The sequence below is a fragment of the Symphalangus syndactylus genome, chromosome 10 (assembly GCF_028878055.3).
Source record: "Symphalangus syndactylus isolate Jambi chromosome 10, NHGRI_mSymSyn1-v2.1_pri, whole genome shotgun sequence".
Lineage (NCBI taxonomy): Eukaryota > Metazoa > Chordata > Mammalia > Primates > Hylobatidae > Symphalangus > Symphalangus syndactylus.
The window spans coordinates 48,746,572-48,765,715 of NC_072432.2; the positions used below are offsets into that span (position 1 = coordinate 48,746,572).

Here is a 19,144-nt window from a genome sequence, read left to right on the forward strand (position 1 = left end):
AACTGAAGTGGCTATGAAAATATGTAAATCTATTTCTGCATTCATGCACTTAAAGTCAATGAAAGCCCATGCTAACTGCCCCCCTGACCAACAAGGATTGGAAAACACTTTCATTTGTAAGACACATCCTGATCTTGAAGATGTTAAAATATAACTAAAATATGCATCTTATGATTGATGATGCAGTAGTAGTAGAAAATTTTCTTAATAAACAAAAATACAAATAGGGCTGGGATTGAGTCTCTTGATTTATTGCTGCTCCACTCTGCAATTTATCTTTCCAATAATCATAAAACTTGCATCTACCACAAATTTCAAAAACACTCCCACCCATAGACATCCTCATATGTACGTATTGTACACATATATTCACATGATAATTTAAAGTGTTCTAAAAATGTGAGGATAGATTGAAAAAATAAATTTTCCAGCTGGGCACGGTGGCTCATGCCTGTAATCCCAGCACTTTGGGAGGCTGAGGCAGGTGGATCACCTGAGGTCAGTAGTTTGAGACCAGCCTGGTCAACATAGTGAAACCTCATCTCTACTAAAAATACAAAAAAAAAAAAAAAAAAAGCTGGGCATGGTGGTGGGGTAGCTGTAATCCCAGCTACTAGGGAGGCTGAGGCAGGAGAATCACTTGAACCCAGGAGGCAGAGATTGCAGTGAGCTGAGATTGTGCCATTGCACTCCAGCCTGGGCAACAGAGCAAGACTTCAACTCAAAAAAAAAAAAAAAGAAAAAGAAAAAATAGATTTCCCTTCTTCCTCTCTTAGTGCAATAGCCAGTTGAGCCCCCACTTCAATGTTTCACTCCATCATTTATCTGCTCTGGTTCCCAGGGTGGGTTTCTCTCTGGGATTGAGAGGATTATGGTTAATTTTTTTTTTTTTATTAAGAAACAATTCTGTCACTAGGGGCCCAAGCAAGATTTTTGTTTGCTTATTTTAAGGGAGCTTCCTCCAAAAAAAGCTAGACATAATAAGAAGAAAGTTTTTCTTGATAGTTAAAGGGAAGTTTGCTGAAAAAAAAAAAGTCCCATCTGCTGTCAGCACAAAGTTCTTCAATGTATATGGGAACATTGTTGTAGATTAAATTACATCCCTGAAAAAGATATGTTCAAATCCTGACACCCATATCTGTGATCATGACCTATTTTGGAAATAGTGTCTTTGCAGATGTAATAAAGTTAAGATGAGGCCATACTAGATTAAGGTGGATCTTGATTCAACGACTCTTGACATTGAATTTGGCCACAGATCCAGGGAGAAGGCCATGTGACTAGAGAGGCAGAGATAGGAGTGAGGCATCTACTAATCAAGGAGCACAAAGGATGGTGGGCACCCACCAGAAGCCAGAAGAGTCAAGGGAGGATTTGCCCAAAGCCTTCAGAGGAAGCATGGCCCCATTGAAACCTTGATTTTGGATTTCTAGCCCTCACAACTATGAGACAACAATTTTCTGTTGTTTTAAGCCATCTGAATTTGTGGTAGTTTGTTAAGGCAGCCCTAGGAAATTAATACACACTGTAAAGAAAGCTCTCTGCACCCAGGTGAGAAGCCCAGCTGGAGTTCTGGTAGCACAGACCGCAGCCCTTCCCATGTGGTCCAGAGGAGCTGGCAGCCATTGAAGACAGTCACCCTAGAAGAGCAGAGCTACTACACGCACTGGAGCACAAGACTTGCAGAGTGACAGGAGGCCGCTTTAATTACATGATGGGTGACTTGCTACTCCTCTCCCTTCAGAACTGACTTGAAACGGCCTCTCCCCAAAGACAACTTCATGAACTACCTAATCTAATTTATATTCCCCACTTTATGAATTACTGTCCATTTTCACACCTGACTTTTTACTTAGGGAGTTCCAAATTGTAACTTTTTTTTCTTTTTCCTCTTCTAGACTGAACTCCATGAGAGTCTAGTCCACTATAGATCCCTAACACATAGAAAAATGTCTGATAATTGCATGTACTCACAAGGTATTTCTTGAGTGAATGAAGGCACCCATCCTTTGGGAGGATCTATCTGAAAGAGACAAAAGGAAGGATCACTCTTTAGCCCTGTGTCTTGGCAGGTGAAGTTCTGTTAGTTCACAATATAATGGAGCCTAGAGAATATGCTGATCAGGTCCTGACTGCTTGGACCATTCCTGAAGTCCCTGGAGTTCACACTGATCTGACCCAGATCCTTTAGAAAGACACATACAAAGTGAATCATGTTTAGCAGTGAGTGCTAAGGGGAGACAGAATAATGCCACAGAATGCCACAAAAAAAGGAAAATCTTTTGAGAACTAAAACATTTGGTACTATAATAATTATCTTCAACTGTAAAAAGTATAAGTGTAGAGAATACAGTTATTTTGATATTTTTATCCTGTTTCTTCAGAGGGCAAAACAGATATCAATGAGTAGAAGTTATAAGATAGAAAAATTTGAAGGAATTTTCAAGCAGTTAGGTGTATGTAGATAATAAAGTTTGTATCAGTGACATTTCAGTTGCAGCTAAATAATCTTTTATCAAGGAAAGTATTAAAAAAGATACAAATATCTAATAAGAGTGAGATGGAGACAGTAGTTGGATTAAATAGTTGCAGAAATCCATTCCAATCATGCAAATTTATGCTTCTGTGAAACTGGATACATAAAGCTTAAGTATATTTAGGTTATTTTACTTAAAAGTATGAATAAAATCTGAGTGAGTTTTTTGGGTTTTTTTGTTTTTTTTGGGGTTTTTTTTGTTCTTTTTTTTTTTTTTTTACTTTTATCACATTGTTTTGAAACCAATGAGGTTTAGTATTAGTCAGCATCTTTTTTGTTTAGTACTTTTCTATTCCTCCACTTATAAAATTTGATTACGTGCCTCTGCTAACACAATTTTAATAGAGTTCTTTTGCACCCTGCTGCTTTATTGCCAAACATATTATGAGATACTTACAAAGCACAAAGTGCTTCAGGTTCATTTTAGAGGACACTTTGAGGTCAGGAAGTAATCCACTCAATAAATGAAGCCTCACTGTAGTTTAATGACTTAACAAATGTGGCTTAGCAAGTCTTAAGTGGGGCAGGGATTACAATCTGTGTCTGCAGATCTGCTCCACAACACAAGCATTCTTTGCTAAGAGAGGAGGGAGTTTGGTTTCCTGACTTGCCAATTTCAGGAGCTTACCAAAATGATGAAGTCTCGGGGAAGAATGGCAGGAAATTTTAATTTATCCATTTTAAGAGAGCACATCTGGAGGATACTGAAAGTAAACCTGTCACTTGGCAAAATAAGGAAATCAAGATGTTCTGAGAAATGATGACATTTCATCTAGTACTAACCAAAATTACAGAATAAAAATGACGAATGTCTTAATTATCTTGAAATGGAAAGCATAGTGAATTGTAGGAAAATAACAGATTGAAGATACATTCTTGTCTACATCCACATTATATTTCTTGGATGATGCGCCATTTATATAACCACACATTGGTTGCTGGAGACAGCATTGTAGAAATAGGTTTAATATTACTTGGAATTTTGACATCTAAGGTTGGCTACAAACACAAATCAGCATTGGGCTTTCTCATGTCTCAATTTCCATTTAATTGGGAAGGGAGTTAAATCATCTTCACCAAGCTATGCCTGTAATTGAATATATAAATAATTGTATGGTGTATGAGGTGCATAGTGCTTTATTAATGGGGAGAGAAAATGGGGGTAGGCAATGGAGGGTCATAGAAATAAAATTTGTAAAAAGCCATCCACAAAGTTTACACTTAGCAAAATTTGATTCATGAATCACATCCTGGAGGGTTTTTTTTCTTTTCAAACAAAAGTTCCCGTGGCTGTTTACTGATTTGGGTTTTTTTAAGTGCTGTCAATATAGAATCACGTCCCTAACAAGACAGCCCCTCAGTGCTGCCCTGAACAGCCACCAGGAAACAATTAATGATGCCGCTCTTACCCGTCAGCTAACCCACGGTATCCATTATCTGATTAGTACATTTCAAACAAAATCAAATCTTGGTAATTCCGTCAAAATGATCTTTCACATAGAAATGATACTGAACCTACATGAGGTATTTTCATTGTCTCACAGCAATGCAGGCCTGCAGCAGTTACTACAGCTTTCTAGTAATGATCACAGTAGGCCCATGTCAGTGGTACACAAAAGGTTACTTTGTTGTCGTCAATTCCTAAGTGAGTTTCTTAGCTACTTATGATTCTCATAGGGCTGCACACTAAATCTTGGGGGTTGAAGCCATAGCTGATAAGACTGTTGAGTCATATTTGTGTTTATTTCAAAAGCAATTATAATGATTTATGCTTAGGAAGAAAATATAATAAAGGGAGACTCCCAGGTCTCCATCTCCTCACAACCATAAATTTTAATTGCCTGTTTTTTTATTCAAAATGCAATCAAAGAACCTACGTATTTTCTCAAAGCTGAGTGCACATATCAGAATCTAAAATAACATGTTAAAATATTTGCTGAGGCAGATCTTTGTTCTAAATACACAATTCAATAATGTGATTAGGTCAAGTTAATTAGCTAACCACCAGCTCAGAAACAAAACCTTTAGTTGTCAAGTAGATTCTTCTTATGTGAGTACTAAGCTATTGGAGCTATTTAAATTTTTGTTTAGAAATTCAAAATGGTTATTTTAAAGCTTCCACTTTGCTTAAGCCATTTATACTTGGCATAGCAGAGAAATATGTTTTTAAAAATATGATTGATTCATTTAGAGAATAATTATTGAGTGGCAGATATTTTACAGACATTTTTCTCCTTATAGTATTAACAATGAAAATGTAAACACCCTTGGGGTATTCACAATCTAAATACAACAGACTGGAGAAATTCTAGAATAGAGGCATGTCCATTGTCCCACAGGGGCATAACATTATAAATGAAATAGAAAAGTGTTGAATATAGGCTGCAAATGGAAGGAATTAGCCCTAAGCCTCTATTTGGAGCCTTATATTTAAGGTACCTCTGTGTCCGGAATTGGTGGGTTCTTGGTCTCACTGACTTCAAGAATGAAGCCGCGGACCCTCGCGGTGAGTGTTACAGTTCTAAAGGCGGCGTGTCCGGAGTTTGTTCCTTCCGATGTTCGGATGTGTTCGGAGTTTCCTCCTTCCGGTGGGTTCGTGGTCTCGCAGGCTCAGGAGTGAAGCTGCGGACCTTCGCAGTGAGTGTTACAGCTCCTAAGGCGGCACGTCTGGAGTTGTTCGTTCCTCCCGGTGGGTTCGTGGTCTCGCTGGCGTCAGGAGTGAAGCTGCAGACCTTCGAGGTGAGTGTTACAGCTCATAAAAGCATTGTGGACCCAAAGAGTGAGCAGTAGCAAGATTTATTGCAAAGAGCCAAAACACAAACCTTCCACAGTGTAGAACGGGACCCGAGCGGGTTGCCGTTGCTGGCTGGGGCAGCCTGCTTTTATTCTCTTATCTGGCCCCACCCACCTCCTGCTGATTGGTAGAGCCCAGTGGTCTGTTTTGACAGGGCACTAATTGGTGCGTTTACAATCCCTGAGCTAGACATAAAGGTTCTCCACGTCCCCATCAGATCAGTTAGATACAGAGTATGGACACAAAGGTTCTCCAAGGCCCCACCAGAGCAGCTAGATACAGAGTGTCGATTGGTGCATCCACAAACCTCGAGCTAGACACAGGCAGGGTGTTGATTGGTGTGTTTACAAAGCTTGAGCTAGACACAGGGTGCTGACTGGTGTGTTTACAAACCCTGAGCTAGACATAAAGGTTCTCCACATCTCCACCAGACTCAGGAGCCCAGCTGGCTTCACCCAGTGGATCCCGCAAGGGGGCGCAGGTGGAGCTGCCTGCCAGTCCCCTGCCGTGCGCTCGCACTCCTCAGCCCTTGGGTGGTCGATGGGACTGGGTGCCGTGAAGCAGGGGGTGGTGCTTGTCCGGGAGGCTCGGGCCGCACAGGAGCCCATGGAGGGGGTGGGAGGCTCAGGCATGGCAGAGTGCAGGTCCGAGGCTTGCCCCGTGGGAAGGCAGCTAAGGCCTGGCGAGAAATTGAGCGCAGCGCCGGTGGGCTGGCACTGCTGGAGGACCCAGTATACCCCCCGCAGCCGCTGGCCCGGGTGCTAAGTCCCTCATTGCCCGGGGCCCCCAGGGCCGGCTGGCTGCTCCGAATGCAGGGCCCGCCAAGCCCACGCCCACCAGGAACTCCAGCTGGCCCACAAGCGCCGCATGCAGCCTGGGTTCCCACTCGCGCCTCTCCCTCCACACCTCCCTGCAAGCTGAGGGAGCAGGCTCCCGCCTTGGCCAGCCCAGAAAGGGGCTCCCACAGTGCAGCGATGGGCTGAAGGTCTCCTCAAGTGCCACCAAAATGGGAGCCCAGGCAGAGGAGGTGCGGAGAGCGAGGGAGGGCTGTGAGGACTGCCAGCACGCTGTCACCTCTCACCTCTACATGCACCCTATTCCAAGAACTCTTAGTGCTCATTGGTCTAACTCTTGGGTACTAGAAATTAGAAGAAACGAAAACATTGCATTACAATTCAAAAGCTAAGAATATTTCTCAGCTTAGTTTTGAAAACAGAAAGATAATATTTTGAGAAGGCAAAAAGCACTATAAATTTTGAAACAGTAAGTGGAAGATTTTGGAACATTTATCTAGATAATTTGGAGGAGTTAATCTGTTTTTGAAAAAAGGTGGTTTTAGCTATTCAGCAGTAAAAATACTTATTGTTCTCAGTCCTGTGGAAAATACAAACTTATTATGACATGGTTTTTCAGTGCAGAGAACGTATTATCTCACTGAATTCTGATGACAGCACAGAACACAATAGAAATGATGTATCACTCAATTCTAAACTGTTGACTAAACACTTCTGGTTCAAGATGTCTGGCTTTATCTCTTCTTTCAAAAAATCATATTACAATGATATAACAAATACTCAGCAATCCTGTCAAGCTGTGAAATGTGTCCTCAGCACATGAGAACAGAAAGATGTTTCTGATGAGAGTGAACTGATGGAGAAAGGCAACAGTGCTGAATCATTAAGTAATGTTAAATGGAAAGGCAACGGGGGCCTAAAAGAGTAGTTTTCTTGTTGGCTGGGCCAATCTCTTCTCCAGAAGCTGACTCTCAGCAACTGGCCTTCAGCTAAGACCACATTTAGAGCCAATAAAATGGGAGCCCGAGAACAGAGAATCAGGATCGCGCCCCAGGGGACTTCGTGCAGCCATAGGACACTGGGAAGAGAGAAGCAGGATTGCGCTCCAGGAGACTTAGTGCAGACATGAGGACATTGCAAATAGAGAAGCAGGATTGTGCCTCAGGGGACTTAGTGCAGCCATAAGGACATAAAGGTCCTGCACTTAGAAAATACATAACAAGTATTCCCTAAAAGAAAGCTAACCTGGCCATGTTTTTGCTATGTGCACACACATGTACACACACATGCACACATATAGACAAGGAGTGAAGTCTCTTGTTGAATCTGTGTTCACTTCCAGGAAAACATAGACTTTCCTTTGACCACTGAAATATTCTGCTGCCAATAGCAGTCCAAAATATCAACTCTAGGTAGAAAAGACTAATGAATATTTAGCAATCGTTTGAGCAAATGCAATGACATGAAAGAAAGCTAATAAAATCCATAAACAAAAGAACTAATGCCCTAAAGCAACCAAGGAGCATTTGAAAATCAGAAAAACCAGTAACTTCTGAAAGATTCAAAAGGTTAATTCATCCATTAAGAATAAGGCTGCTAAGAGAAAGAAATTATTAAAATGATCAATAAGTGGGAAGAATAGAAAATGAAACACAGTCGAAAAATCAACCTTAGATATTGCCCCAGAATGTTATGCAAACAAATAGAAAAAAAAGCTAAATCATCATAAATATGAAAGAACAGTTAAAAGATGATGCATGGAGTATAGGTCTAAGAATTCCAATGTCCATCAACCAGGGGCTTCTATGGAGGGATTGGGAGAAAAGGGAGGGAGACAGGGGAGACGGAGAGGGAGAGGAAGATGGGAGAGGGAGAGAGAGAGAGAGAGAGGGAGAGGAAAGAAGAAAGAAAGAAAGAAAGAAAGAAAGAAAGAAAGAAAGAAAGAAAGAAAGAAAGAAAGAAAGAAAGAAAGAAGAAAGAAAGAAGAAAGAAAGAAAGAAAGAAAGAAAGAAAGAAAGAAAGAAAGAGAAAGAAAAAAGAAGAAAGAAAGAGAGGGAAAGAAAGAAAGAAAGAGAGGGAAAGAAAGAAAGAGAAGGAAAGAAAGAAAGAAAGAAAAAAAGAAAGAAAGAAAGAAAGAAAGAAAGAAAGAAAGAAAGAAAGAAAGAAAGAAAGAAAGAAAGAAAGAAAAAGAAAGAAGAGAGAGAGATGGAGGGAGAGAGGGAGAGAGAGAAAGAAGGAAAGAAAGAAAGAGGAAAAATAAGAACATATATATTAAACTGTCCTATTCTTCCAAAAATACTGTAGGTCTATAGTTTTAATGGCTGCAACTACTGTAGTCAATTTTAGACTATCAAGTCAATTCTAAAACGCATACAGGAGAATAAAGGACAAGGAAAATAGAAAATGTTGAAGAAAAACAAAATAGGGGCTTCCCTTTTCAGATAGCAAGTCATAACAAGGTGGAGTAATTAAGACAATTGTGGTCTAGGACAATGAAAGACAAACAGTGCTGTGGAACCTGGAAGAGAGCCCAGAAGGCATTTAGGAAAGCTTGATGGATAACTAAAGTGGTACAAATCACTGGGGAAGGAATGAACTAGTCAATAAATGGTGCTGGGGTTATTGATTAGCCATACGGGAATCTACCTCACTTTTTACAAAGATAAAAGCATTCCCATGTGAATTAAAAACTTAAATGTAGAAATCAAAACTTTAAACTGGTGAGCTCAGAAAATATTTGTAATGAGGGTATTTAAAAAATAGAAGGTACATATGCTCTAGAAGTGAGTGAAAATTGGTTCCTCCTCTTTGAAGAGCAATCTGGCCATATCCATTTATTATCTATTATTAATGATTTCAATGGAAAGTGTGCATATACCCAGCAATTCTATGTCTAGATATTTAGCCTAGGAAACCTAAAACATACTCTCAAGAAGACATAGCAGGTTTAAACAACAAAATAATAAATAAAATGAAGCAAAGTTTAAAACTTAAACCTCAATCAGGAGGAGCATAAATAAATGATGGTAAATTTCAACCAAATTCATAAATTGTGGTTTAATACCTCAAATACTATATAATAGGCATAAAAACAAGCTGGAGCTACTTAAAGCAACAAAAATAAATCTCAAAAAAAAGCAAGCTGCAAAATTGTGTAATAGTATAATACCACTTCTTAAAGTATAAAACTACACAAAACTGGCCGGGCGCAGTGACTCACGCCTGTAATCCCAGCACTTTGGGAGGCCTAGGCGGACGGATCACGAGGTCAGGAGTTTGAGACCAGCCTGGCCAACATAGTGAAACCCTGTCTCTACTAAAAATATAAAAAATTAGCTGGGCATGGTGGTGGGGCGCCTGTAATCCCAGCTACTTGGGAGGCTGAGGCAGGAGAATCGCTTGAAACTGGGAGGTGGAAGTTGCAGTGAGCCGAGATTCTGTCACTGCACTCCAGCCTGGGTGACAGTACGAGACTCCATTTCAAAAAAACAGCAACAACAAAACAAAAACAAAAAACACAAAACAATGTCATGTGTGTGTATACGTGTGTGTATGTGTGTGTGTGTGTGTGTGTGTGTTCGAAATACTTAAAACGGTGTGGGAAATCACAGCAGTGCATGACGACAGGGAGCGGGTAAGGCAGTAGGGCCAGGGAGAGGTACACAGAGGCTTCAACTGTGTCTAATTTTTTTTTTCACATGTGTAAGAAATATGGCAAAATCTCAAGATTTGATAAACCTGTTACATAATTACTCAAGTCTGTCTTTTATTTTTCTCCACATTTTTCTGTATGTTTAAAATGTTTCATAATAGTCAAATATTTCACAATTAACCAATACTAAGTACAATATGATTTTAGAATAAACAGTGAACAAATACATCAGTAAAATTTGTAGTTAATTCCAAATAAGGGTTAATGCAAGATATTTTACAAATTATTTATAATCTGAAGAGTCTAAGTGCTTTTCCTAGAGACACACAGCTGATAAATGGCAGAGCCACAATTTAAACTGAACTTCTCACCAAGGACCTCTCTCCTTTGCTCTAAATACTAAAACAAAATATAGCAGCTAATTTAGAATACTGGTTGCAGAGGCCATCTTAAATAAGATATAATTCCCCAAAATCATAAAATCAAGCAACATAAACACAATTATAAAATGCAAATAAATCATGGGAAAATACTTGCAACATATATTTTTAAAAGGATTAATATTTAAAATATCTAAGGAGCTTCAACTCAAAGAAAAAGATTACACAATAAGAAAGCAAAACATATGAAGAAGCAATTTACTTTTTAAAAATACCAAGAGACAAAAAAGGAGGAAATACTTCAAAATAAAAAATAATAAAAATAAATAACAAATAATAAAACAATATTAGAGTGGAAGATTTTGAACTGTCCCTCCACACACTGCTGGCCAGAGTGCAGGGAAACACTTTTGTATATCATGGTTGAGACTCCAAAACTGTAGGGTAATTTGGCAGGATCTTTCAAAACCATAAATGTGCAAATTTTATGTAGTTCTAAAACAGTTTTCCTACATAAACTCAAAACTATATGTATAGCATTGTTTGAAATAATGAAAAATTGGAAGTATACAAACTACTCATGAATGGAAAATGGCTAAAGTGTAGAGTACCCATACTGTGGAATATCGTGCAGTTATATACAGTTATATATACTCTCTGTATATAGTTATAATGACCTTTTGGTCAATGAGGAACCACATGTGCAATGGTGCTCTCATTAGATTATAATGGAGCTGAAAAATTCCTAACACCTAGTGACATTGTAGCCATCGTAACATTGTAGCACAAGGCATTAGCCATGTGTTTGTGATAATGCTGGTGTAAACAAACCTACTACACTGTCAATCATATAAAAGGATAGCAGTATAGTTATGTACAGTATATAGTGCTTGATAATAATATATGACTGTGTCACTGATTTATGTATTTACCATACCACTCTTATTATTGTTATTTTAGAGTGTATTTTACTCTTACTTACTTACAGTTAACTGTAGCAGAGCCTTAGGCAGGCTTTTCAGGAGGTATCCAGAGGAAGACACTGTTATCACAGGCGATGACAGCTCCATCGGTGTTATCATCCCTGAAGACCTTCTGGTGGGACCAGATGTGGTGGTGGAAGACAGCGACATTGATGAACCTGACCCTGTGTAGGCGTAGACCTGCACACATTAGTGTGTGTTTATGTTTTAGTTTTTAGAGAAAAAAAATTTAAGTTTAAAAAATTTTAAAAGCTTATAGAATAAGATTGTGAAGAAAAAAATATTTTGGACAGTTGTACAATATGTTCTTTTTTTTTTTTTTTTTTGAGACAGAGTCTCGCTCTGTCACCCAGGCTGGAGTACAGTGGCGCGATCTTGGCTCACTGCAAGCTCCACCTCCCGGGTTCAAGCCATTCTCCTGCCTCAGCCTCCCCAGCAGCTGGGACTACAGGCACCTGCCACCGAGCCCAGCTAATTTATTTGTACTTTTGGTAGAGATAGGGTTTCATCGTGTTAGCCAGGATGGTCTCGATCTCCTGACCTCGTGATCTGCCTGCCTCAGCCTCCCAAAGTGCTGGGATTACAGGCGTGAGCCACCATGCCTGGCCAACATGTTCATGTTTTAAGCTAAGTGTTATTGTAAGGGAGTCAAAAAGTTAAAAAATAATTTAAAAGTTTATAAAGTAAAAAAATTTATAGTAAGGTAAGGTTAATTTAATATTAAAGAAAAAAATAATTTTTATAAATTTAGTGTAGCCTAGGTGTACAGTGTTTATATAGTCTACATAGTGTACAGGAATGTCCAAGGCCTTCACATCCACCCACCACTCACTCACTGACTCACCCAGAACAACTTTCAATCCTGCAAGCTCCATTCATGGTAAGTGCCATATAAAGATGTGTTATTTTTAATTTTTTATACTACATACTTATGGTACCTTTTCTGTCTTTAGACATGTTTAAATACACAAATATTTACCATTATGTTACAATTGCCTGCAATGTTCAACACAGCAACATGCTATACAGGTTTAAATAGCATATAGCCTAGGCTACACAATCTAGGCTTGTGTAAATACACTCTGTGATGTTCACACAATGACAAAATGTCCTAACAACGAATTGTTAGTGTATGTTCTCAGAACATATCCCTGTGTTAAGTGACACATGACTGCATATTACTTTATATTTTAAAACGATGTATTATATCCAAAAATAATGAGCTATGTACACTTGTACTGCCATGGAAAGGTCACCAAGAAAAAAGAAAGTTAACTAAAAAAGCACATCAAATAACTATTTAGGATAATTCTATTAACTTTAAAAAAGATTAAATTATGTTATATGTAACAATTATAAAATACAATCGTGATGACATACACATTGCAATATAATTCACACACACTTATGCACACACACATATACATAAAAGTTATTTTAAGAAAGTACTATCACCAGAGTGATTAAGGGGGTGAAGTGGAAAATAATAAAAGGACTTCAACATTTTACTGCATGTGTTTCTGTACTACGTGAATGTTTTTTATAATGTATGATTTTGAATTACTTTGTAATCAAAAATTATGAAATGTCCAAAAAATAAATTTCATGCTATGATTATTGATAATAAACAAATGCATGCTTAGCATTTCATTTGGCTTTGCCTTTATAGTCTTAGAAAAAGAAGTATGTGGGAGAATATTAATGAAGCAGTGAGATTTAGTTTGGTTTGATCGTGTGGCTCGTTATAGAATCCACTTTTTATTTTAATTACCTTGGATATAATTATGTGGGCAAATAAATGCTTTTTATAGCAATGTTGATAATCTGTAAACATTATTAAACACTTACACTATACCCTTTAAAGGCATTACATAAATTATCTCAGCTATTCCTTACAGAAACCTCTTGTAATAGGTACTAATTTTATCCCCACTTTACAGACAAGAACACTGAATTTGGAAAGATCAGGTGCACTTGGAATTTGAACCCAGGCAGTCAGGCTCTAGGACTTGTTTTTGTGACTGACTGCTCTCTGTAGCTCCTCAGACTCAAAGTCACATCTTTGTCTTTTTGTCTCTTCTGTACCATGTGTGCTGCCTTTGGAGCAGCTGGATATATTCAAGATTAAATCAGTGTGTTATCGAATCACTGAAATCCTCAAGTTTAATAGACTCCAACAAAATTCAGAATCAGCTGGCCATGCGTGATATTACTAATTTACTTGCTGTACCAATAATAATTATTCTTTGAATAGACTGCATGTTACTGAGTTAAGACATGCTGTCAATTGTTATTGTGGTATTCTTCTATTTTATTGACTACTCTGGCCGCCATACTTCATTTAGAGTGACAGTAAGTACTACCTGGCTTGTCTCTTTTGCTACAGTGCATCAATATTGATCCTTTTCCTAGCTCAACATTCTTAATGTGACTGAATATTTACTGCTAGTCTTGACTGAAAGTACGATAAAAGATAACATATATCAAATTCTAAAAAGTCACAAATTCTAGAAAAGACAAAAATGTATTTGATTTAAAAGCTTTTATTTTGAGGGTTTACCGCAATTGGATTGTGATCTGAGTGTCAGTATCCTCTCTCTTCCATTGTTACTTTCTTCTAGCTTAAGTTGGGAATGAGGAGGTTTGTCTAGTACTTGTTCCTGAACCATCTTCCTGCCAGCTAGCTGCTCATCCTTAGCAGATGCTTCTCCCCACCAGTTTCAGATTGCCAGGGCCACAGTTCATTCACTGATGGGTCTACCTTGAACATCTGAGCTATAATAGGATCTTCTTCATGGATATCAGGAAAGAGGTAAATACGAGGTGTGCCTGGTGTTTAGTTACTGACACATCCCTTTATTTTCCACATCACCATCAAAACTTCATGGTGTACCAGAATTTACTGAAGGGTTAAGTACAATAAATTTGAATATTGCAAAGGAAAACATTTTTAACTGTGCATGTGATCTGATTTTTATTTTTAGTAGTCCAAGAGATAAGCATCAAAAAGATGGCCTTTAACATTCAGTCTTTTGGGTATCTTGCCACCTTGTTTTCCTGTCTTCAGGTCACCAGCATTGGAAAGAATGGCAGATAACATGTATTCTAAACCGCTGTGAGGAAACTCACCCTCTATCCCAAAGCTGGTGTTGTTTTAAAATTTGCTCACATCAGCAGATAACACATGAAACAGAGTTGTACTCAACAACACATTTTCCAGCATCATGATTATTTAGTTCAGACAAACTTCTAGGCTGGGAAAAGGAAGTTCTAGGTAGTCCAGAGGGCTTTGGTGCATTCTGGTATCAAGTGAGGAATCAAGATTTTTGCTGATCTTCCAGGAGTACCTGTTGAATTGGACTTACACATCTCTTTCAAAGATAAGCTTTTATTCTTGTAGAGAGTATAGTCTAGACCCATATTTTAAAAGAAAAACAGTGTCCTAAATACAACATAAGCTGCACAGGCCCAACACACAATAGAAGTCAGGCTTTGCGCTATTTGAAAGAACAATATTGGGGGACTTCCAGTTCCAAAATAGTGTTATAAATGTAAGCTGGCTTTAGTCCGACTAAAGAAAACCTAAAACAAATATATAGCACCATGATTATCATCAGTAATATCCCAGAACTCAAATATGAGAATGAGTCAGTTCCTGGGGACACAGAGAAGTTAAAAAACTTCTGAGCAGAAGTAAGAGAATCAGATTTTTTGGAAGAACATTCCATGCTCATGGATAGGAAGAATCAATATGGTGAAAATGGCCATACTGCCCAAGGTAATTTATAGATTCAATGCCATCCCCAGCAAGCTACCAATGACTTTCTTCACAGAATTGGAGAAAACTACTTTAAAGTTCATATGGAACCAAAAAAGAGCCCACATTGCCAAGTTAATCCTAAGTCAGGAGGCATCATGCTACCTGACTTCAAACTATACTACAAGGCTATAGTAACCAAAACAGCATGGTACTGGTACCAAAACAGAGATGTAGACCAGTGGAACATAACAGAGCCCTAGGAAATAATACCACACATCTATAACCATCTGATCTTTAAGAAACCGGACAAAAACAAGAAATGGGGAAAGGATTCCCTATTTAATAAATGGTGCTGGGAAAACTGGCTAGCCATATGTAGAAAGCTGAAACTGGATCCCTTCCTTACATCTTATACAAAAATTAATGCAAGAAGGATTAAAGACTTAAATGTTAGACCTAAAACCACAAAAACCCTAGAAGAAAACCTAGGCAATACCATTCAGGACATAGGCATGGGCAAGGACTTCATGTCTAAAACACCAGAAGCAATGGCAACAAAAGCCAAAATTGATGAATGGGATCTAATGAAACTAAAGAGCTTCTGCACAGCAAAAGAAACTACCATCAGAGTGAATAGGCAGCCTACAGAATGGGATAAAATTTTTGCAATCTACTCATCTGACAAAGGGCTAATATCCAGAATCTACGAAGAACTTAAACAAATTTACAAGAAAAAATCAAATAACCCCATCAAAAAGTGGGCAAAGGATATGAACAGACACTTCTCAAAAGAAGACACTTATGCAGCCAACAGTCACATGAAAAAATGCTCATCATCACTGGCCATCAGAGAAATGCAAATCAAAACCACAATGAGATCCATCTCACACCAGTTAGAATGGCGATCATTAAGTCAAGAAACAACAGGTGCTGGAGGGGATGTGGAGAAATAGGAATGCTTTTACAGTGTTGATGGGACTGTAAACTAGTTCAACCATTGTGGAAGTCAGTATGGCGATTCCTTAAGGATCTAGAACTAGAAATACCATTTGACCCAGCCATCCCATTACTGGGTATATACCCAAAGAATTATAAATCATGCTGCTGTAAAGACACATGGACACATATGTTTACTGTGGCACTATTCACAATAGCAAAGACTTGGAACCAACCCAAATGTCCATCAATGATAGACTGGATTAGGAAAATGTGGCACACATACACCATGGAATACTATGCAGCCATAAAAAAGGAGGAGTTCCTGTCCTTTGTAGGGACATGGATGAAGCTGGAAACCATCATTCTCAGCAAACTATCACAAGGACAAAAAACCAAACACTGCATGTTTTCACTCATAGGTGGGAATTGAACAATGAGAACACTTGGATACAATATGGGAAACATCAACACTGGGCCTGTTGTGGGGTGGGGGGAGAGGGGAGGGATAGCATTAGGAGATATACCTAATGTAAATGATGAGTTAATGGGTGCAGCACACCAACATGGCAGATGTATACATATGTAACAAACCTCCATGTTGTGCACATGTACCCTAGAACTTAAAGTATAATAATAAAAGAAGAATTGGATTGTTTTATATCCATGAAATCCCTCCCCTCAATCTTCCCAGCACCAAGTGCATAGAAAATTTCCCATAACTTGTGGTTTCTAAACTGGAAAAAGTGAGGTCAAGGTGGAAAATTACCTTACACACAATCTTGGATTCTTTGACACAAGACCTGCCCATGCCTCAAACCATAGGAGGCATCATGAGTTTCTGAAGCAAGACATATCCCTGAGGACAGCCAGAGACAAAGGTGGGAATTAGAATGACCATTTGCAGCCTTGGAAACTGCTCCATGACTCAACTAAAAGAGATGCCAAATCAGAGTGACTATTCAGCAGTACCATGCTGTAGGAAGTATGTTTCACAGTTCCCCTGGGCACGAACTCCTCGCCAGCCTTTTCACACTACTGGGATATTCTCTTTTGGACCTCCACATTCAGGATGCAGAATAGGACTCCTATCATTTACTAGAGCCAAAGCAAACCCGGACTTAAGGTACCATTAGTACTGAAAAGGAGACAGTGACCGAGGAGAGAAAAAAAAAAAAGAAATTCAACAGGTAAATTCTAAATAATTCTTAAGCAAACATATCCAATAAAAACCAAACCAAGCGAGACAGAGAAGACTGGAATAAATAAATAATCCTTCAATGCAAAGACATAGATGTACATCTACAAGAAACAACAGCAAAGAGGAAATCATGACCTCCCCAAATAAACAAAGCAATAAACCAGTGACTAACACTAACAAGATAGTGATATATGAGCTCTCTGACACAACAATTCAAAACAGCAGTTTTAAGGAGACTCAGTGATTTCCAAGATAACACAGAAGATAAATTTGGAAATTTATCATAAAAATTTAACAAAAAGATTAAAATAATTTTAAAAATCAAACTGAAATCCTGGAACTGAGAAATATATTTGCTAAACAGAAAAATTCATTAGAGGCTCTCAACAGCAGACTAGATCTAGAAGAGGAAAGAATCAGTGAATTTGAAGACAAGCTATTTGAAAATACAAAGAAGAAAAAAGGAATAAAAATAAATGAAGGTGGCCGGGCGCGGTGGCTCACGCTTGTAATCCCAGCACTTTGGGAGGCCGAGGCGGGCGGATCACGAGGTCAGGAGATCGAGACCACGGTGAAACCCCGTCTCTACTAAAAATACAAAAAATTAGCCGGGCGTGGTGGCGGGCGCCTGTAGTCCCAGCTACTCGGAGAGGCTGAGGCAGGAGAATGGCGTGAACCCGGGAGGCGGAGCTTGCAGTGAGCCGAGACTGCGCCACTGCACTCCAGCCTGGGCGACAGAGCGAGACTCCGTCTCGAAAAAAAAAAATAAATAAATAAATGAAGGTTGCCTACACGATCCAGAAAATTACCTAAAAAAAAATCTAAGAAATATGGGCATTCAAGAGGGAGCCAAGCAAGAACAAGGGATAGAAAGCTTATTTAAAGAAATAATAACTGACAACTTTCCAAAACTTGAGAAAGATACAAATATCTAGGTACAAGAAAGTCAGAGAACACCAAACAGATTTGACCCCAACAAGACTATCCCAAGGCAGACAATGTTTAAACTTTGAGAGTTTAATCATCAAATTCTCAAAGGTCAGTGACAAAAACAGGGAGGATTCTAAAGGCAGCAAGAGAAAAGAAGCTAATAACGTACAAAAGAACTTCAATTCATCTGGCAACAGTGCACTCAGCAGAAACCACATAGGCCAGGAGGGAGCAAAACAACATTTTCAAAGTGTTGAAACAAAAAAAAAAACTGCCATGCAAGAATATCTTATCCAGACAAGTTATCTTTAAAATATAAAGGAGGTATAAAGTCTTTTCTAGATAAACAAAAGTTGAAAGAACTCAAACAACCAGCCCCATCTTATAAGAAATGCTAAAGGAAGTTCTTCAATCAGAAAGGAAAAAAATCCCTAATATGTAAAAAGAAAACATTTGAAGGTATAAAACCCACTGGAAAACAACATAGACAACCCCAGAATATTCCCATACTGTAATTATGGTGTGAAATAATCCACTTACAACTCTAGTAAGAAGCCTATAAGACAAATCTATCAAAAACAATAACTACTGCAACCTATTAAGAAATAGGCAGTATAAAAATATGTAAATTGAGACTGGACACTGTAGCTCATGCCTGTAATCCCAGGACTTTGGGAGGTCAAGGCAGGGGGATTGCTTGAGGCCAGAAGGCCAAGACCTGCCTGGACAACATAGCAAGACCCCATCTCTACAAAAAAATAAAACATTAGCCAGATGTGGTGGAATGCACCCACTATAGTGCTAGTGACTCAGGAGACTGAGGTGGGAGAAACATTTCAGCCTTGGAGTTAGAGGCTTCAGTGAGCCATAATCACACCACTGCACTCCAGCCTGGATGACAGAGTGAGACCTTGTCTCAAAAAAAAAAATGTAAATTGAGATGACAAAAAGTCAAATGGATTGGAGAAGGACTGGGGTGCAGCTAAAGAATAAACTTTTTTGTTGCTTTTTGTTTGTATCCTTTTTTGTGATCTAAGATAAGTTGTTGTATTAGGCCATTTTTGTGTTGTTATAAATAAATATCTGAGGCCAGGCAATTTATATAGAGAAGTTTAATTGGCTCACAAGACTGTATAGGAAGCACAGTGCTGGCATTTGCTAAGCTTTTGATGAGGGCC

The 19,144-nt window shown here is 38.7% G+C and overlaps 1 protein-coding gene and 1 long non-coding RNA gene across 3 annotated transcripts in view; one reads left to right on the forward strand and one right to left on the reverse strand.

Moving 5' to 3' along the window:
- LOC129491699 (uncharacterized) overlaps positions 1-5,372 on the reverse strand; it is an 88,796-nt gene extending 83,424 nt beyond the window's left edge. For both annotated transcript variants that reach the window (XR_010113835.1, XR_008660595.2), the window contains exons 1-2: positions 4,976-5,372; positions 1,975-2,023 (exon numbers count right to left, since the gene is read on the reverse strand). This is a non-coding gene — a long non-coding RNA (uncharacterized lncRNA). The remainder of the gene's footprint in view (positions 1-1,974; positions 2,024-4,975) is intronic.
- The window catches only part of GPRIN3 (GPRIN family member 3), a 492,222-nt gene that overhangs the window by 364,678 nt on the left and 108,400 nt on the right, over positions 1-19,144 (forward strand). The window lies entirely within an intron of this gene.